This window comes from Podarcis filfolensis (genome assembly GCF_964270895.1).
Source record: "Podarcis filfolensis genome assembly, chromosome: 2".
NCBI lineage: Eukaryota > Metazoa > Chordata > Lepidosauria > Squamata > Lacertidae > Podarcis > Podarcis filfolensis.
This window is the reverse complement of record NC_139605.1, coordinates 80,088,599-80,107,039: the sequence shown is the minus strand read 5'-3', so window position 1 is coordinate 80,107,039 and position 18,441 is coordinate 80,088,599. Positions and strand designations below refer to the sequence as shown.

The window sequence follows — 18,441 nt, the reverse complement described above, 5'->3', positions numbered from 1 at the left end:
TACTTCTGGCAGGCTTCTCTACTGTTTGGATAGCTTCATAGCCTGTGTGCCAGCCAGACATCATAATCCTGCATAATTTGTGATAACCAGGTGGCAAACTTTCAATCTAAGCCACGTACAAGTGGAGGTGTTACATGTGCAGGCCACCTCATTCTTTCAATCGAGGCAGCAGATTCACCCATGGGTGCAGAGCAATGTTATTGTAGATCTCCCACCCCCAGCAAAATGAATGAGAAAGCCATTGCAGGGACAGAGGCTTCTGTTCCTTGTTTGAACCTGAATGCTTTCCTCCAGTATAAGGATATTGTTCAAATGCTGTCCATCTATGAATAGGTAAGCTTCTACTTGGACATGCAATTTCCCCATGTGGTTAGACTAGCATGAGGAAGAGTGCAGATGTGCTGCCCAGTCCCACCCCTTCCAACTCTCCCTTGTCTTGAAGGGCTAATGCCTGCAATGGGCAGGCTGATGTCCTCTTGGAGGCTTTATGCAATTTAGGCTCCTGATCATGCATGATTCTATGTAAATCACATTGTGGTTGGTTCTCAGTGTACAACAGGCTTCCTGCTGCAGACATTTGCCTTCCAATCTGTGGAGGTTGGTGGGGCTGGGTGACAGGGATGTTGACAGAGGAGGCAGAGAAAGACAGCATCTCTCCACTCTTCTCATCATATGAAGAATCATATGCATTCATCAGGGGAAGAATGCAGCTGGTGGAGGAGAGAGAGAGAGAGAGAGAGAGAGAGAGAGAGAGAGAGAAGAATACCATTGAGTGCTAAACCTTGTGAACTGTATTTCTTCCTTTCCAAAAGGAACAGAAATCTTTCCAGCCTAATTTGGGGTCTCCTGGATATTCATTATCTTTTATGCTGGTTGTGGATGGCTCTGCTTTGCTCCCAAAGCAACCAGCACAGGGTTAGAGCTGCCCATTTTGCTATTACAGGGAATGAAGATCACTCATGGTTTTATCACTGAAAACCTCCATTTTCCGGTTTTGCAGTGTGTTTGGTATGGCAACTGTAACAATATACGTGAGATAAAGGCAATTATATTGCAATAATGTTTTCAAAAGCTTGATGAGTTCACTGTGGCAAATGACTTCGACTCTGTTGTCCTGACAAATTTAGTTGAGAGAACGCTGGGGAATGAGGATGTAAAAAATATTTGACCAAAAGAGGGCAGAGGCGCATTGTACAGAAGTGATGAAATGCAGAGACACGTAATCAGCCTAGTTACTTGGGTTTTTATTGCAGCACCTGGAGCACATAGGATTTTTAAATATATTTTTTACTTTTGCACCAGAAAATATGACACAAATAGTTGGTTCATTGGGTTTCCACAGTTATGGTAGTTTGTAGAGAATTACTGCTGGCACCATAGTTTGGAAAACACACACACACACACACACACACACACACACACACACTTGATAAAAAGAGCATTAAAACATATAGTATGAAGGGGGGAAGGGATCTGTTCTGTATGGTAACAGAATCCTGTCATCTTGTACATGCATAATCATATCCCAGGTACATGATTCCCCCCTAAAATAACAATACTGCTAGCCTGGAAAAGAGAACAATGTATTAACATGGCTGTAGCCTTCATCCCAGAAATGTTACTTTCTTTTATCAGGGTTTTAGGGTTACACACATTTTGAACTTGTCAGCCTTGACAACATTCTTTTAATTATCTGCTTATGTTGGGATGGGGATTCCATTTTCATTCCTGATACTATTTAGATGATAATGTGCGTGTGGAGGGAACTGTTCTTAGCATCTTTTTATAACTCACTTGCATCAGTCTAGCAACAGTAGACTATGTGTGGAAAAAACCAAGTCCCCAAGTGGACTTCTTCCAGATCTGAATCTGTTTGCTTAGACACTCCACTGCTTCTACTCTATTCAGCACACTGCTGTATAATGAACATGCTGCAAAAGATGGAGAGACCTATTTAGATAGCCATATAAATGAATCAAGTCCCATATATGGATTATGGGACCAGGTATGGCATTGGAAAAACATGGAAACTGTGCAGCTGGAGAACACATCCTGAAACCATGTTCATTACCTAGATGGTTTTAACACATGGCTGTAGACTAGACCTGTGTTCTTTCCTGGGCTTTTACCTGCACTTGTACCTCCTCTCCTTCCCGGGATACAAGGAAGGATAAAGTGGACCTCCTTCTTGCCAGTTCTTTATCCTTATCAAGTCAAACATCCTGGAATGGCCTACTGAATATTACTGATGCACCTTCAGACATTTCAGCAGGGCAATTGCAGAGATGTCAGGATTTATGGGGAAAGACATACAGAGCTAAGCATTGTCAGAGTACTGGCAATATTTTGCATTGTACAGCATTGCCTGTGAATTCATGGGCACCAGTGTCTCCAGGACAAGCATTTTGCGACGGCAATGAGCCTGGAAATCAGACTCAGATCTCACATGTCATCTAGGGTTTATAGAAATGGGCTTTTATTGTAATTTATGCTGAAAACGTTTAATTAAAAAATGATTATTAAAAAACAAAGATGTTAAGGTGCTAATTACATGCATAATCTGTAGTAAAACTGAAAGAGAATAAGAGACACGAAAGTATAGTCTCTGATAGGATGGACAGATGCCGAAAAGCACAGGGCTGGTGCACCTTCAATAGCTGTGTCAAAGTGGGAATTTCAGCAGGTGTAGTTTGTCATGCAAGTTATAGCTGCTGAAATTTCCTTATCTACAAGATTATTAAATGCATAGGAGGCCTGTCCTCTTTTGCACCGGGCCACCCTTTCTTTGGGAGAATGCTGCTTCCTTGATTTGCCACTTGATAGCCTTGATGCTTACATCACTTAGTTAATGGTAGACTTTGCAAGAAGTGCAAAGGCCAAATAGGTGAGTTTGCTTCCTTATTGAAAAAGTGGAATGAGACAAGGAGATGTTGCAACAGTGAGCTTCTTGGGAAGATGTAAAGAGAGCATATGTTTGCTGAGGCCAGACCTGGTTTTCAGTTTAAGCTTCTGTTTAGCTAAGTGGCCCATATCTGCTTGGCTGCTGTGAAACCCTGCTATCCTGTCACCTTTCTCCTCAGAACATGATGATATTCCCAAAGCTTGCTGCCTCTGCTGTTGACACAGAATCCTGTAATCTGATGCCCATGTCTAACACCAGAGCTGTGTCACTGCTATACCTCCTGCTGGCTGTAATTTGTCTGCTTCTGTTGCCTGTTGCTAGTAACACACTCCAGGAAACAGGGCAAAGAAGTAAGCAGGGGTTAAGAGCTGCTAGTGCATCTGCAATGGCCAAGAAAGAAAGAAAGAAAATAAAAGCACAACCTGTGGTCAGGTGCTCTTGAAGACAGGTAACTGGTGGATGGTGTGACCTCGATTGTCAACAAACGAGGCTTAGCAACAACAGATGTCAGTGAAGCCAGGCCATATGTTGTTACACAATTGCTTTGGAAGCTGACACAGTTCCAATTACAATACATCCCCATGGAGACGGGTTCTGCTAATGATTAATGACTCTTGATCTCTTGAGCTGTTTCAACAAGAGCACTAATATTTGACATAAAAGCACAGAGCTCTGCTTTCACTGTTGCTGCATGTGTGTGCTGGCCACCACCTGTTGTTCAGGGACCTATCCCTTTAGTAAACACAAGGAAGGGTGAAGGAAATGGGGAGGAAATGTTTGTATGTCAATAGAAGTCCAGGTAGGTATAGCAACAGTATAAACAGATAGCCGCTGCTTGGCTGGCAGTGAGCAAGGGACAGGCAGTATTTTGCAGGACTGCGGGAATGAATTATTCAAGTCACACTGTTTGTCATTTTCCAGGCAGAAACCTTTCCCCTCTGGTCATTGGTAAATCCCATCTAGGAGATTACCTGCCAGAGAACACCATTTCCAAATCTTCAACACTCCACTTGCTAATTTCCAGGGCATCTCTGCTTGAAATGCATTATTTACAAGAGAGCTTTGTGTGGAAAGGTATTAAGGAAAGTTGCATAAGCCTTGCAAACTTGGCTTAAATTAGGAGCAGAGAACAAGGATCTGCAACATAATTCTTGCGGCTTGGCTACAAAGAGGCCTCGTCACCGTAGGTAAGCTTGTAAGCATCAGCCCGGTGTCTTCAGCTCTCTGTGCTCCTGTTTCATGGTTATGTTTTACCATGGAAATAAAACAGCAGCTCCTTTTCATTCCTAGGAATGTGCCCTGCGCAGCACTTCCTGGGCTGCCAAGGATGTCAAAACAAATATGATATGGCAGTCTTTCTCAATGCGCTGCCGATTCTTAACATTAAGGGAACACCAGCCAGCAAGCAATGAATTTCATAACGAATAAACGCTAATTGCAAAACCAAGAGCTGTGAACTTGGGACAGAGACCAAAACCTTGAAATAATTTTGGTTTTTGAGCCTTTTTAAAGGGGGGGGGGAGATTTGAACTATGCAGTCGCAACAGCTGCTAGAAAGGTGATGTGACTGCAATAAATGGCTTTTGCTGTTTAGCAGCTACTGAAGGCAAGGATGTGTGCTTGCATGGAATGGAGCTGACCTCACCAGGGTCTGCTTCCAAACCCACCAGGATGGGATTGGTCCTCTTCAGTTGTTGCTCAGCAGCAACAACAACTGGTTATGCTACTACTGTACCACCTGCCACTGTCTGGTAGCCCAGGGCAGAGTTCATTGTTGCTGGACTACAACGCCTATAATATCCATCCAGCTTACCAGTGGGCAGGGATGATGGAAGTTGTAGTCCAACAACAAACACCTAGAGACCCAAGGTTGAAGAAGGCTGGTCTAGGGGACAATCACTGCTTAGATCTGGCTGCAGCTTAAGTACAGTGTAAATACAAATATTTAGATCTTGGCATCTCGTCTTCTAATTTCAGATGTATGAATGAAGGCTGTTCAGCAGTGAAGGAGGCGTATTTTACAGGTGCTTATTGTCTCTTTACATACTCCAGGCTGACCGTGGTTAAATAAATGGGCTGCAATGCTTATTGGCTGAAATAAAGCTCTGCTTAGATCTACAGAGAAAATACAGGCAGTGAGAAAAAGCTGAAAAATGAGGAGCCTTGGAAATAACTTTTTGTTATTTTAAAGGCTTCAGACTAATGATGTATGAAATGGAACTATTAATAGGGAAGCACCGAAGGAAGTTATGAAATTGCCAGAAGCATGTGGCTTCAGAAATTCTACCAGGGACAAAGAAGAAAGCACAAATGATTTTTTTTTGGGGGGGGGTTCCCTTTTCTGGATCTCATCTGAAGGGAATAGATATATGGTCTATAGTGAGATGCATACTCTGACTACCTTGCTATGGGGAGGGGGTGTTATGGGTCTCCTCTGTTGTAGGAGATGCCTGTTCAAAGTCCCTGGCTGAGTCCTTCCCCCTACTCCATAGCATTTCATACAGATATCTTAAAATAGAGGCATTTTCCAGTCAAGATGTCACAATTTGGGTCACTTGATAATTCGCTGTGTGTTGTAAACCAACTTCTAAAATGAACTAGAGACACTCTGTTCTTTTAGTCCTTGTAACTGAAAATGAGAATTGCTAACTGACATTTTTGATTATGTCTGAAAGCAGCACTGGCTTTGTCTGGGGCTTGGAGAAACTTGATATTAGAGGCCAGAATTTCAAAGTTATAGGATTTGTTGAACCTCACTATACCTGGTTACTCCAGTGGTATGAAATTAAAAGAATGATAGGCCAGATTTCTTGCTGCCCCAAGGGTTGTATTCAACTAAGTCCTCCTATGAGCACTTTACCCTAGTTTTTTTACACATTACTTTACAGGAGAACTGCATCTCAACATTCTGAGAAGTGCAACTTTCAAAGGATGGCTGTTTTTTGGTTCACATATTAGGTAAATTCATATTTAAATGTGAACTGAACTGAGGTCTTTTCCATCCCTATTTAGGGGGAAGCCAGAGGAAGAGAAGGAACAAGGGGAGGTGTAGTACTCTTCATAGCTTTGTAGTAAAGAATCGGCTTCATATATGCAAAGTCCCAAGTCTAATCTCCAGTGAAAGGACTTCAGATCAGAAAAATGGGATGGACTTCTGCCTGTGATCTTGGAGGGTTACTGCCTGTTGGATTACTATGAAGATGCTAGCTTCCTTAGCAGGATGAGTCATGGACCTAAGATTGGTGTGAGCATATATGGCATTTCTGCCTCAGGACTCTTCTTTACACCTAACTGGCTACAGTAGTTAGAGGTACAATTGTTGTCAGAGAAAGTTAATTCTCAGGAGAATTAACTTTTGCAGGGAAGGCCAAATTGTCCTCTGTACCCATATAGGAGTGGCACTTTTGAAAAGCCCAGTGGCACCATTCAGACACCAATTCCTGTCTTCATTAACCTCTCCACCCACCTGGTGCTGCCCGAGGTAGATTGTTTCATTCTGATTGTTTCAGCACAGTGTCCACACAGTCTTAGCAATATATCAGCATTAAGTTTCCATTTGTCTCTGAAGCACCTTCTACTGACGATTTCTAACAGCTCTTTAGACTGGGATTCATAACCATTTTCTGCAGCTAACAACAATTCCCAATAAAAGTTTTTAAAATGCCAGTGCAAGTCTATGCCTACTCAAAAGTAAGCCCCACTGAGTTCACTGAAGCTCCTAGGTTAAGTGTATATCTCATGGGTGGGGAAATTCAGACCTGGGGGCCAAATGTAGTCCTCTGAGCCTTTTTATCCAGTCACTGAGGCTCTGTCAGGCCACACTCCTCCCTGCTCCTGCTCCTGCTCCCTGCTCTTCTCACATGGAATTGCCTTGCTAGGATGTGTTCTTGAACTCTGATCATGTCTGTTGGCTGCTTGGGTGAAGGATAGAGAGAAGTGTGTAAGTCTCTGTAGAAACTAGCCTAATGAATGAAGGTAAAATTTATATTGGTTGCTCTGGCCACTTTTGATTCTTCCTCCACCCACCATTGACATGTGGTCTCTTGACGATTTCCCAGATAGGAACATGGTCATCCATCTGAGAAAATATATGGGTATGCAGGAATGAAGTCCAGCTTCTCTGCTGTCACTCTTGTTTCCTTAAGCTTTTTATTCTCTGTAAGTTCAGAATACTTAACAACCCTCTAGCAGACGTCTATTTTGTATGTATCTTTTTTTAAAAAAAGTTTTCTAGTTGCCTTCTCATCCTTTTGGGAAAGGGAGTGGTCAATATGATCGACCCCATGTTGGTAGCCTGGAGAGATAACAGAATTTCCAGCAGTGACAAGAGATGTGAAAAAAGACAACAGTCTGAAAGGAAAGCTTAAGAACTCTGTCTTTGCTGTGTTCAGTTTGAGATTTCAACAGGATATCGTTCAGGAACATTTGTCAGAAAATATTTTCAGGAGCTTATGCTTTGTTTACCTTCAAAACTGTGGACAGAACATTCATTTGCAGACTAGTCTCTAGAAATTTTGGGTGGCAGACCAACTAAAATCAATGAGCGTGATTAAGTTAGGTCCATTAATTTCATTAGGTTTACTCTGAGTAAAACATAGATGAATGCTGCCCATGGGGCTGGTAGCTTTATTTAAAAGGGCTTGTCTTGCTAGAGTCTTTGATTTTATCAGAAAGCTCACCAGCTCCAATCTGCCATGATCATGCCTGTCAGTTTGATGCAACTTGAAAACTTGTAAGCCATGGGATATAGGATTTTGTCATCCCACTGCAACCTTCTCTTCCCCACAATGTGTATGCAGTAAAAAGTGTGTTGTGAAGTCATTTAGATTAACATTTCTCTACTCTGCCATCTCATACATTGCTTCTTGTGGGTGGGATGCAAATCACAATGAAAGCATGTCATGAGTTTTGCTGTTATTGGGGAGAAGATGTGGGGCAGCTACTCTGGGTGACTGCCGTGAATTTTATTGTAATGAGTATTTTGATATGCCTTGATGCTCCTGTAAGAATAAGCACTCACACCTCCCATTGTGGGCACCCTTTGCAGGACTGCGTGCAGAACCCCAGGCCACGTGGGAATCACCAGCTTGTTGCGCTGGCCCACCTCCCTGTCGCCAGTTGTTGGGGGTTCCTGCCAAACCGCAGTTTAATCTATCAGTGTCTTGTTGGAGGTGGGGCCAGCCAAGCGGACTGCGAATGGGCAGGCTTCCCATTGGCCCGCTTGAGATGCATAAATAGGAGGCGGAGCTGGCAGCAAGCATTCAGTCAGCTCTGCAGCTTCACCCACCCACCCTCCCTTTGTCTAATGCTTCATTGCAGGTTAACCATTTTCTTTCCAGTTCAGCAGGCATTGCTGCAGTCTTTGGATGGTTGCTGTTGAAGAGCCAGGAAGGAATTTCCCTGCTCCGCAAGTTTTGCCTTCCCTGTAGCAATTGTCACAACTTTGGCGGTTTTAGGCCTTGGGTGGAATCCTTTAGTCTATCTTCCCTAAATGGGGGGGGGCATGAAGTGGTGACTCACCCTCCCTGCGGCGGCGATTCCAGGGTTCCCTCTTAAAGGGGTTGGTGAAAAGGGAGTGACTGGCCATGCACTGAAAGGTTGTCAGTGAACTCCTCTGCGTTGCGGGGATATGAGGTGGGCTGCCTGCGTACACAAGCATCTTGCAGTGCACCCTCCCCTATCCCATTCACCCTGAGGAGCCCCAGTTCCCCGACTGGGGGGCTGGGAGGGATACATGCCCAATGCCTAAGTCAAGGTCTCCCTACTTCTGAAAGGTTTAATAAAATTGTGGCCAATTTTAATTCCACAACACATTGTCACAAGTTACTATTCCTTCTGGTGGTCTCTCAGGGTCGGGGGGGGACTCTGCCTGGGCACACAATGAGACCATCATATTCCTGCAGTACAGCCAACCAACTCTGTTGTAAGAGTCATTAGTAACAGCCATGTGAGTTAGAATTTGCTACAAGAGCTGTTGGCATCTAGCACATGCAAGTATTCTTATGGCTCCATCAATTCTACTTAATTTTACTTAGGCCCAGTTCAAGACATAAAGATTTTGGTCTGATAAACCAAGAACAAGTGTTGGGCTTGTATGCTCCTTCCTCCCTTCCTCTCCTGCTAAGGGTTTCTTAAACCGCCCTTTCCCATTCAAACTGGGAAACTAATTTAATATATTGACCACAAACCAGGAAAAATAAGAAACCCAGAGAAACCGAAAAATGATAGATTCAGCCATCGCTAGTAAAAACTGTTGTTTATTTGAGCCAGATTGTTACATCTGAACTAATCCTTTACCACTTTCATCCATTTTCCTCAATGCAAAGGTAGCAAGCAGCCCTTACAGTTGTTTTAGAGGCCAAAGATACAGATTACAGGAGTTTTCACAGATACTCCCCCCTTGTTTTCTGCAGAAAAGATTCTCTTTCTCCCCTCTCCCCCCACAATGTATAAAAATTATAAGAAATGGCATGTGAACGAGGAATCATAACATAAAAGCAAGAAAAAGGGGCACAGCCTCCTGCAAATTTTGAATGTGACTTTCACAGTGTTAAGAAAGAATCTTGGCATCATGAGTTTGACAAATCTAAATCTGATCTCCATTTTTTATGCTTCCGATAGCTCTGAAATAGAAGCACTTGACATCATTTCTAATGAAAGGAGCATCTGGGATATAATCAGATTCTCATCTGAATAGCAACTAGGAGATAACACTTTTAATTCCATATTTGAATGAAGGCTGGTTAGGTGGTGTATTTCTGGTTTAAGTACCCAGCTTGTTTTGTTCTGGATCACAGAACATTAAGATCTCAAATGGATTTTTGGCCAATATGGCAAATGCATTGCTATTGCATCCAAAGACAGAAGTAATTTGTGCTTTACTAATGGTTATGGAATCAGATAGGTAAAGCTATGATTCCTGTCACCATGGCAACAGCAAATGACACAGCTTATTCACCCAGTGTACACACACACACAAGTAATTTTGCTTTTTTGTTTGGAAAGTACTTTTTCTTTAATGTTTGGAAGCTTTTGGAAGGAAAAGTATCCTAAATGTTTTGAAAACAGAAAAGACAGGAACTGCTTTGATGCATCAAACCAGGCACCAGAATTTTGCAACCAGCAGAGGCCACCTAGAAACCTGCTGTTAGGTGATGAAAAGCTCCTCATAGAAATACGTCTCCCCTCCCCTCTGTGCCATTCATGGAACATGCATGTGAACAATGAGCTGACAGGCACTTATGGCCAAACTATATGTGAGACTCAAGTGGTATAAAATTTGCCCTTATTGTTGGAGAGGGTCTCACAAAATACAGCTGCAAAGACTGCACAGAAAACCAGGATGGCAAAGAAAGTCTAACCCCTTCCCTGCATGCTATTTTTCCCTGCTAAAAATTACACAGACACCCTGTTGCTTTTCGCCCCTTGAAGGGAAAATCTATAGGTAGTTGTGCAATTTCCACTGTCTGGCAAAAAAAAGCAGCTGAACAGTGAAGTTAGCAGAATAATGGCATGAGGAGGAAAGGGCTGCAAAATCTTTGGCCTCCAATGAACTGCTCCAGTTTGCAACCCCCAAGGCTTCATTTTTGTAAAACAAAAGACGTACAACAGAGCCTTGTGTGAAGTTTGGCCCCTACTTCTGTCAGACAAAGTCCCTCACTGGAAAAACCTAGGCCACATAACCTCTTTAGAACAACATTTTCTGGAAGTTTACCTCATGATGCAGCACATTGAGTATGTGTGGATGATAGGAAGTAGGCAGCAGGCCTGGATGTGAGAAAGACAAATGTGCACACATGCCGCAGTTTGTTCAGGTACTGCTTAGCTCATCTTTCGTAGAGATAAACCCTTTGTCTTTTTTGAGAGTTCCACCTAGCAAATCGAATTAGTGTACAATAAGGGTTTTTCTTTTTTTTTTTTTTTAAAATGCATAGCTGGTGCCACTAGGCCTGGCTGAGAATGCTGATGTGAAAGGAAAGAAACCCTGGCAAGTAATTAGTATGAATGATGTGCATCTGCTTTCATGCAGACTCACCTGGCTAATTCTAAGGAAACCATTCATCTACATTAAGCTTTTACCTGAATTCATCACTACTGAAGTTCTGCTGCTGGAAGGAATATTTATAGACAGCTTTTCTATGAAGTACTAATTTCCCCCCACAATGAAATAATGCAATCCATTTTCAATTGATTAGAAAAGGGAACAGTGTAACTTATCAAGGTGTTCATATTATTATATCAACATTACATCATTTATCGGCTGATTCTTTGCAGAGAAAACAAGAATCAAATCTTAAATGGTGATTAACAAACATAACGTCTTTCTTAATTTTTATTTAGTGCTGAAAGGGGCTAACAACCTTTGCTCTAACTTCAATTTAATACACTTTACAAGACCAAGATAGGAAGCTTTACAGTATGACCTAGAACAACCTATATCCATCTTTCTTTTTTTCCCCTGCTAAGCAACATCAGCCATGACTGCAGTTCCTGAATTCATTACTATTCTGTAGGAGTGTTAAAGAAACCAAACACTGAATACCTAAAACTCCACTACAACAGATATCTAAATGTTACACAATTTAGGTCCAAAATCAACTGTTTTCCTCAAAATGTACTATAACAAAGAAACAGAGCTGTGTGTCAGCAGCACACTGATGACACTTTGTTCCAAATTCCATAACAACTGATCCCAACTGCTTCATGTAGATCTTAAATAGCACTGGCAACAAACACCTCCATGTGGCACCCCAATTGCCCGAGGCCCAAAGAACATTCTCCCAATTCCAAGCTCTGGAACTGACTCTGCAGGCAGGACTGGAACTACAGTAAAACAGTGCTCCTGGTTCCCATCCCTCAGAGCTGGTCAAGGATGGCCAATACCATACCATGGCCAATGGTATTGAAAGCCATGTAGAAGTCAGGTAGAAGAAATAGGGTCTCACGCTCCTTGCCCTCGCCTGATAATGGTGTATCAGGGCGATGAAGGATTATTCAGCCCCAAAGCCAAGTTTGGGTCCAGACTGAAATGGGTCTAGATAATTAGTTTCATCCAAGAATGGATGCCGCTGCTCCCCTACAACTCAAGAAAAGGTGTATTAGCCACCAGTTGGTAACTACTGCAGACTAGTTGGCAGGCTGGCAACTGGGAGAGGGGGCATTCAGTGACATTAATGCAGTCCTGGCCCAAAGCATTTTGCTGCCTGAAGTGGAACCCTGCTAGGACCAGGACATTAAAACATCTTGCTGCACCTGACACAAATTCCTCCTTCATCTATCACCTCTTCATGGTGCTGCCTGAAGCAAATTGCTTTGTGCTATTGCACTGCAGAGCTGGCCCTGTATTAAGGGACCTGAGACTTTTGCGTTCTGTTTTATTGAGCAGTTTTATAGGCCATGACTTTTTATTGTTGGGACATTGTCCTTTTTTATATAGTACACTTGTGATTGCTGCAGCTCCTTAGATGAGATTTTACTGGATTTTAGTAATTTTAGACTAGATTTCATTGTATTAAAAGTTTTTAATGTTGTATGTTGCCCCAGGTGCAAAGAACTGGACTATTAGTGGAGACGGCTGGATACTTTATGTTTATCACTTTCACTCTTTCACAGTGTTTCCTTTTGCCTTGGATAGTGTGCATATGTCAATTCATTGCGGCATACCATATGCCTGTTTGGCTATAGTACACACCTCTTATTTCTGCCTAGTGTTCTCTGTCTTAGCATCCAGCTCTTTATTATCAGAGACGTGGAAAATTTGTCTACACATATATTTTTTGCAATATACTTTTGAGCAATAAAGTGATATTTAATACCTGACATACATTTATTTTAACTACAGTGGTACCTCGGGTTAAGTACTTAATTCGTTCCGGAGGTCCGTTCTTAACCTGAAACTGTTCTTAAACTGAAGCACCACTTTAGCTAATGGGGCCTCCTGCTGCTGCCGTGCCACCGAAGCACAATTTCCGTTCTCATCCTGAAGCAAAGTTCTTAACCCGAGGTACTATTTCTGGGTTAGCGGAGTCTGTAACCTGAAGCGTATGTAACTGAAGCATATGTAACCCGAGGTACCACTGTATTAGTATTTTAGTTTGGCAATTCAACTGAAATGTAACATTTTAAAACAATTCTCTATCAGTCCTGTGACTTATAGGGTGGTTTTAAAATTGTTTAGGGAAGTCAAGAAGGGTCAGAAACAAAGCCAACCAATCAAAACATTGAGTTCTCTGAGATATTCCTTGTGAATTTTCTCAGACTAATCAGACTAATTTCCCTTTTCTGTATGCTTTTAGCCATTCCTGGCTCTTGAATAGATAGTTGATAAAAAGTTCAATGAACTGGCCATTGGTATCAACAGAGACAGTGGAATCTGCGAAAACCAGGGCAGAGGAAGAGAGCACTGCATTGAGTTGCTGTGTGTGCTCTGCGCTTCCAAGAGAGATCCCATGCATTTTATCATTTATTAATGTCTGCTTGTTACAGTGTGCTGTTTACTTGAGCTTGGACTAGCCCGAGGCAACAGAGGAACTGATTGTCCTCCGTTGCACAACATAATGTTTTGACAATTGCACATTCATTGCCTAATCCACGGAACTGACATTTTTCTTTGCATTAATTATCACTTCACTTTAACACTGTGCTGTGGGGCCCTTCTGGGATTTGTAAGATAAATGAGGGTGACTTGGACTAGTGGCCTCTGATACAGTTTTATTTATAGGTGCTAAAGAAGGCCAGAGACCTTTATTTCATAACACTTAAAAATGATGTTCAGGTTTGTGTAAGAAGAATTTGAGAACAATTTCTAACACCTGCACTTCTCTTCCATTGCAGATAGATAGATCCAGGACTATGCAGTGTCTACTTTCAGAAGAGCTTTTCTGGATCAGTGAAACAGTCCATCTAGTAGTCTAACATCCTGTTTCCTACAGTGGCCAACCAGATGCCTCTGTGAAGCCCACAAACAGGATGTTATGGCAGCAGTCCACTTCTCTTGTTGCTCCAAGAAGCTAGTATTCAGTGCCATTCTACCTCTGAACCTGGGTAATTAACATAGCCACCAAGTCTTGCAGTCGAGATACATTCCGGGCATCGGGATATATCGGCATACAGTATTACGGGATTTAGCTGCTGATATATCACGATGTTGAAAACCAGATATCACTGAGCACTACCTTCTACTTTCTGCCCTTTAAACTTCACTTATAACTCTCATAGTTTGAGTGAGGTTTGAGGGCAGAAGGCAAACTAGGTATGGCCACAATCCAATACAGAGTCAAGCATGCTTAAGGGTGTTTTGTTGATTTCATGGGACCCAAGCCTGGATTTCAGTAGATCTGACCACACTTAAGAATGGCCTGAAAATATAGGCATGTGAACATCCTTACTTAATGAGAGCTGCAAAGCAATACTAAGAGTGTTTATTCTGAAATCCCAATATGTTCAATGGACTTTACTTCCAGATAGGTGTCCTTAGAATTGTAGCCTACATGCATTTTCACACATGGCACTGGAAACATCTTTGAACCACTCATACTACTTGTTTGCAGTTTTGCCTACCAGTAATGTGGTCAAAAAAGCAAAGACAGACATTTCAAATTTATGTTCCGTGCAATGTTGGTATCATATTTCACAGGGAATGAAAAGGACCTCATCTAATAATCACCTTAATCATAGAAAGAACATTTGAAAAGTTTCTAATTTTAAAGTTCAAGTTGACACAAAACTTTAGAATTTTGTGCCAGAGCTGCTTGTATTGAAAGAGCAAGTGTGAAAGGAAACCAGCTTCTAACATTATTAAAATTACAGAGTGAAAAATACCAAAGGAATGGCTACGTAAACAAGGTTATTCAAATGACTGAACATCCAATTAATGTCTTCTCCTACTCAAAAGTACTAGGTAGATGCATGATTCATGTACAAATCATATTCTAGCAAAGACTAGATCATCTTATGATATGCTAATGGAGCCCTTCAAAGTAATCTACAATCCTATGCATATCTATTCAGAAGTACTGTAAGACACACTGAATTCAGTGCAACTTCAATTCAGTGCTCCCAGGTGTGTATAGGATTGCAGCCCTGAATATTCCTGGAAAAGATCAATTATGCTTTTAATGTAATTTTCCATAACTGCCTACTCTAAGCTTCAAATAATATTGTCAAGTTTGTTTTCTCTATCTTTCTTAAGTCAATTAACTGGAACCTTTAAAAGGGGTGAAATGTAATTTATAGAGTGAACAGCTTGAAAAACCTGGAAATGTGCATGGTGTTAAGATTTCTGCAGTAGTTTTACCCTTGACAAATTCTGCAGAACCAGAACCTGAAATTAAATGATTTCATACTCCATCTGCAGTAGTCTCTAGATACCATGGGCTACATCTACACCTAACAGTCCACAGATGAGGAAATGCGCTTTGTCAGGCTATGCCAGATGTCAATATCAGATCAAAAATTTGTGGAGGGGTTTCTTTTTTTTAAAAAAGAATGTTATTCTCAGAATGGGTACTTTTTGAAGTACACAAAAGTCGAAGGAGTTATTTTCCAAGTGCAAAGATACATTAAAAAGATCCATAAAAAGAGAAATTAATTCTTTTTACATCAAAGATTGGACAAACTAGCTGCAAAAATTATACTGCTTTATAGTTTGTGTAAATATAGGCTGTGCCTGTCTTGAAAATGTGTGTAGCATTTATATTACAATCCTCCAATTGAGAGAATTTGTGGAACTGAAGATTCACTGTGGAACCGGTGGATCACTGAAGAAAAAGGGGTTAAGGAATGGACTATTCTGGGCCACATTCCCCCCTCCTTTATTTCTGATTCTGCATGTAGTCATTGCCTACATATACAAATATTTGATAAACAATGCAACCATTATTTTCCTCTTCACCTACTATTACTTTCTAAGCTCCTAGATCTTGCCCTAGTGCAGTTGGAATGGTGATGGTTGCTCTTAATATCTATATCTATCTATCTATCATCAACTATCTATATCTATTTATCATCTATCTATCAATAATTTCTATACCAATAGATTCCAGAGCAATGAACAACATAACACTAAAATACACAATAAATCCATAGTATTAAAAACAATATTAGTCTCCAGCTAAAAATGCACTGTAGTCTCACAATGGAATCTTGACCATGTCTATTCAGAAATAAGTCCAATTAAATTCAGTGGGGCTTGTTCTCAGGTAAGTGGAGTTAGGATTGGAGTCTTAGGCATTATAGAAATTCAAACTGAGTGCATCTCTTTACAGAGAGCATTCCACAGGCAGGTCACCAACACCAAATCAGCTTCCCCAAGAGTTGTATCTGGAGAAGTGCTTCAGCAGAAGATAAAACAACAGGAACCAACATTTGGAAGGTAAAATTACATGGTAAGCTTATAAATGTATAGCTACACATGCTTGTGTTGACTTTCATTAAATTATAACCAGATAATGCCTTGATATTCAGATTCCAGATTTGATGCATTATGTCCATCTCTGTTCTTTACTAGGCACAGATTTGTGGTTTTTCTTCAGTATCACATTTCAATAAATTGATTTAGAATGATCACAAATGAATATGCACTTTTAATTCTGTGTTATGGTGATGGTCACATAAAGATGACTCTCTCTCTCTCTCTCTCTCTCTCTCTCTCTCTCTCACACACACACACACACACACACACACACACAAACACACTTGTGGTTCAGAACTCATTCAAACAAAACATTTCAACATCAAATAAGTTTGAAATTATCCAAGCAACGAAAACATAACAGTAATAGAATTAAAGCAGGTCCCGCATTCTGAATTAGATCAATGGTACCTCTAATCCAGTTACTCATAATCATTGTTGATTGTATCTTAGCCAATATTGTTAATGGTGAAAAGATGAACTACAACTGCACATCAAACTGTACAGAAGTTTTTTTTGTTGGCTTAATTTAATAGAGAAGGAAATGAGAACCAGGAACACCACTGCATGCAAGATGTCTGCTAGGCAACTTACTTTCCCATCAGAGCAGCTACTCCTGTGTGTAACCATTACAGCTCATTGTTTAATTTGAAGTTTATTGCTTTTCTTTATCTTTTGGTCTTGTAACACAGCCTGCAAAACTTTATTATACTCTTTCACTTTTACTGTAAGTGACTCTCTTGTGTTCTTTATGCCCACAGCAATATTTTCTCTGCCTCACCGCAGAAATCCATGCAGTTCCTATGGGACACTGTGAAGAGTTATTTATTTGCTCCTACCAGTGGAAATAACTGTACTGAAGCTGAACAAGCTAATGGCATTGGTGTGACAACAAGCTCAGTGGGTTGTGGAAATGCTTTATAAGCCTACACAAGTTAACGTATCCCTGTACCCTCCAGCAGTATTAGGGTTGTCAAGGTCATCACCTGAGGCTCAGACCCGGGGATGCCGTGTGAAGCAGGGAGCTACTGAATCATGCCTGGAAACCAAAGGAGTGGAACCTCTTGGGATGGAGCTGATCCAAGTGACAGCAGAGGGTGGCACCTGGCTGAGAGGGAGCATGGCTGTGCCTGGTAACTCTGGCTGCAGCCTGATGAATATGAAAAACTGCCTGGCACAGTGAATGGCAAAAAAGCTTCCCCTCTTAATTCTTGCCCTTCACTTTGAGACTCCTTCTCCTAAGAAGAATCTGAGACCCTGAAACTTCAGGTCAAACGCTGATTTAGAGATGCTGTCCCAGTTTCTGGTTTGATCCCGGAATGTCCTGCTTTTCCTTAGGACTTTCCTATTTTTATTGGAGAAATGTTGGAGGGTATGGGGTTATCCGAGCCATCTGAAGGAAATCCTGCATGGGGAAGTTTTTTAAATTATATATATATATATATATATATATATATATATATATATAGCCACCCAGAGTAGCTGGGGCAACCCAGTAATATATATGGGGTACAAATAGTAAAATTATCATTATGGAATGGGATGTCCCTATTTTAATCATAGAAATGTTAGACAGTATGAGCTCTGCAAATCCCAAATTGTACTTAATTAAGCCCTGGCAATCCTAAAATGGCTACAACATATATTTATTCTGTGCACCAATTGCTGGTGCTTGTTGGATGTATCAAAGTCTAGGGCAGGCAGAAGAAGGGAGGTTTAGTGCTTGCTAGCCAGTAGATAACCCTTAGTGAAGAAAAATAATTGAATTCGTTTGGGTGTGGGTGTGGATGTGAACTGGGAAACAGCCCTAGTCTAGTCTTGTCTTGGTATAGATAAGTCACCTAACTGTGTACAAATGGTACAAAAACTGGATCTCCAAGATAGCATGCAGTCCTAAAGAACCACATATTGCCTTTTGCCAGTGAACCTGAACATAATGTATATTATGCAGATCGCTCATCAGTTTACATCATTACACACTCCTCTTGAAATGGCAAACTTTGCTTTCGATGTCCCTAATGCAAAAAAGCAATGTTAAGATGCACTGCTGATTTGACTTTCAAATTCTACAGTTCCTGTATAAAATCATACAGGTCACGTACCACCAAATGTTAAAAACACCACTACA

At 41.2% G+C, this 18,441-nt stretch overlaps 1 protein-coding gene and 1 long non-coding RNA gene across 2 annotated transcripts in view; one reads left to right on the top strand and one right to left on the bottom strand.

Annotated features, from left to right (window-relative positions):
- The window catches only part of LOC310755149 (phospholipid-transporting ATPase VB-like), a 142,380-nt gene that overhangs the window by 19,035 nt on the left and 104,904 nt on the right, over nt 1-18,441 (bottom strand). The gene's annotated exons all lie outside the window — the stretch shown is intronic.
- On the top strand, nt 9,223-17,469 carry LOC310755153. Its single transcript, XR_014544177.1, has 3 exons — nt 9,223-13,945; nt 16,168-16,287; nt 17,075-17,469. It is a non-coding gene; the product is annotated as an uncharacterized lncRNA (long non-coding RNA).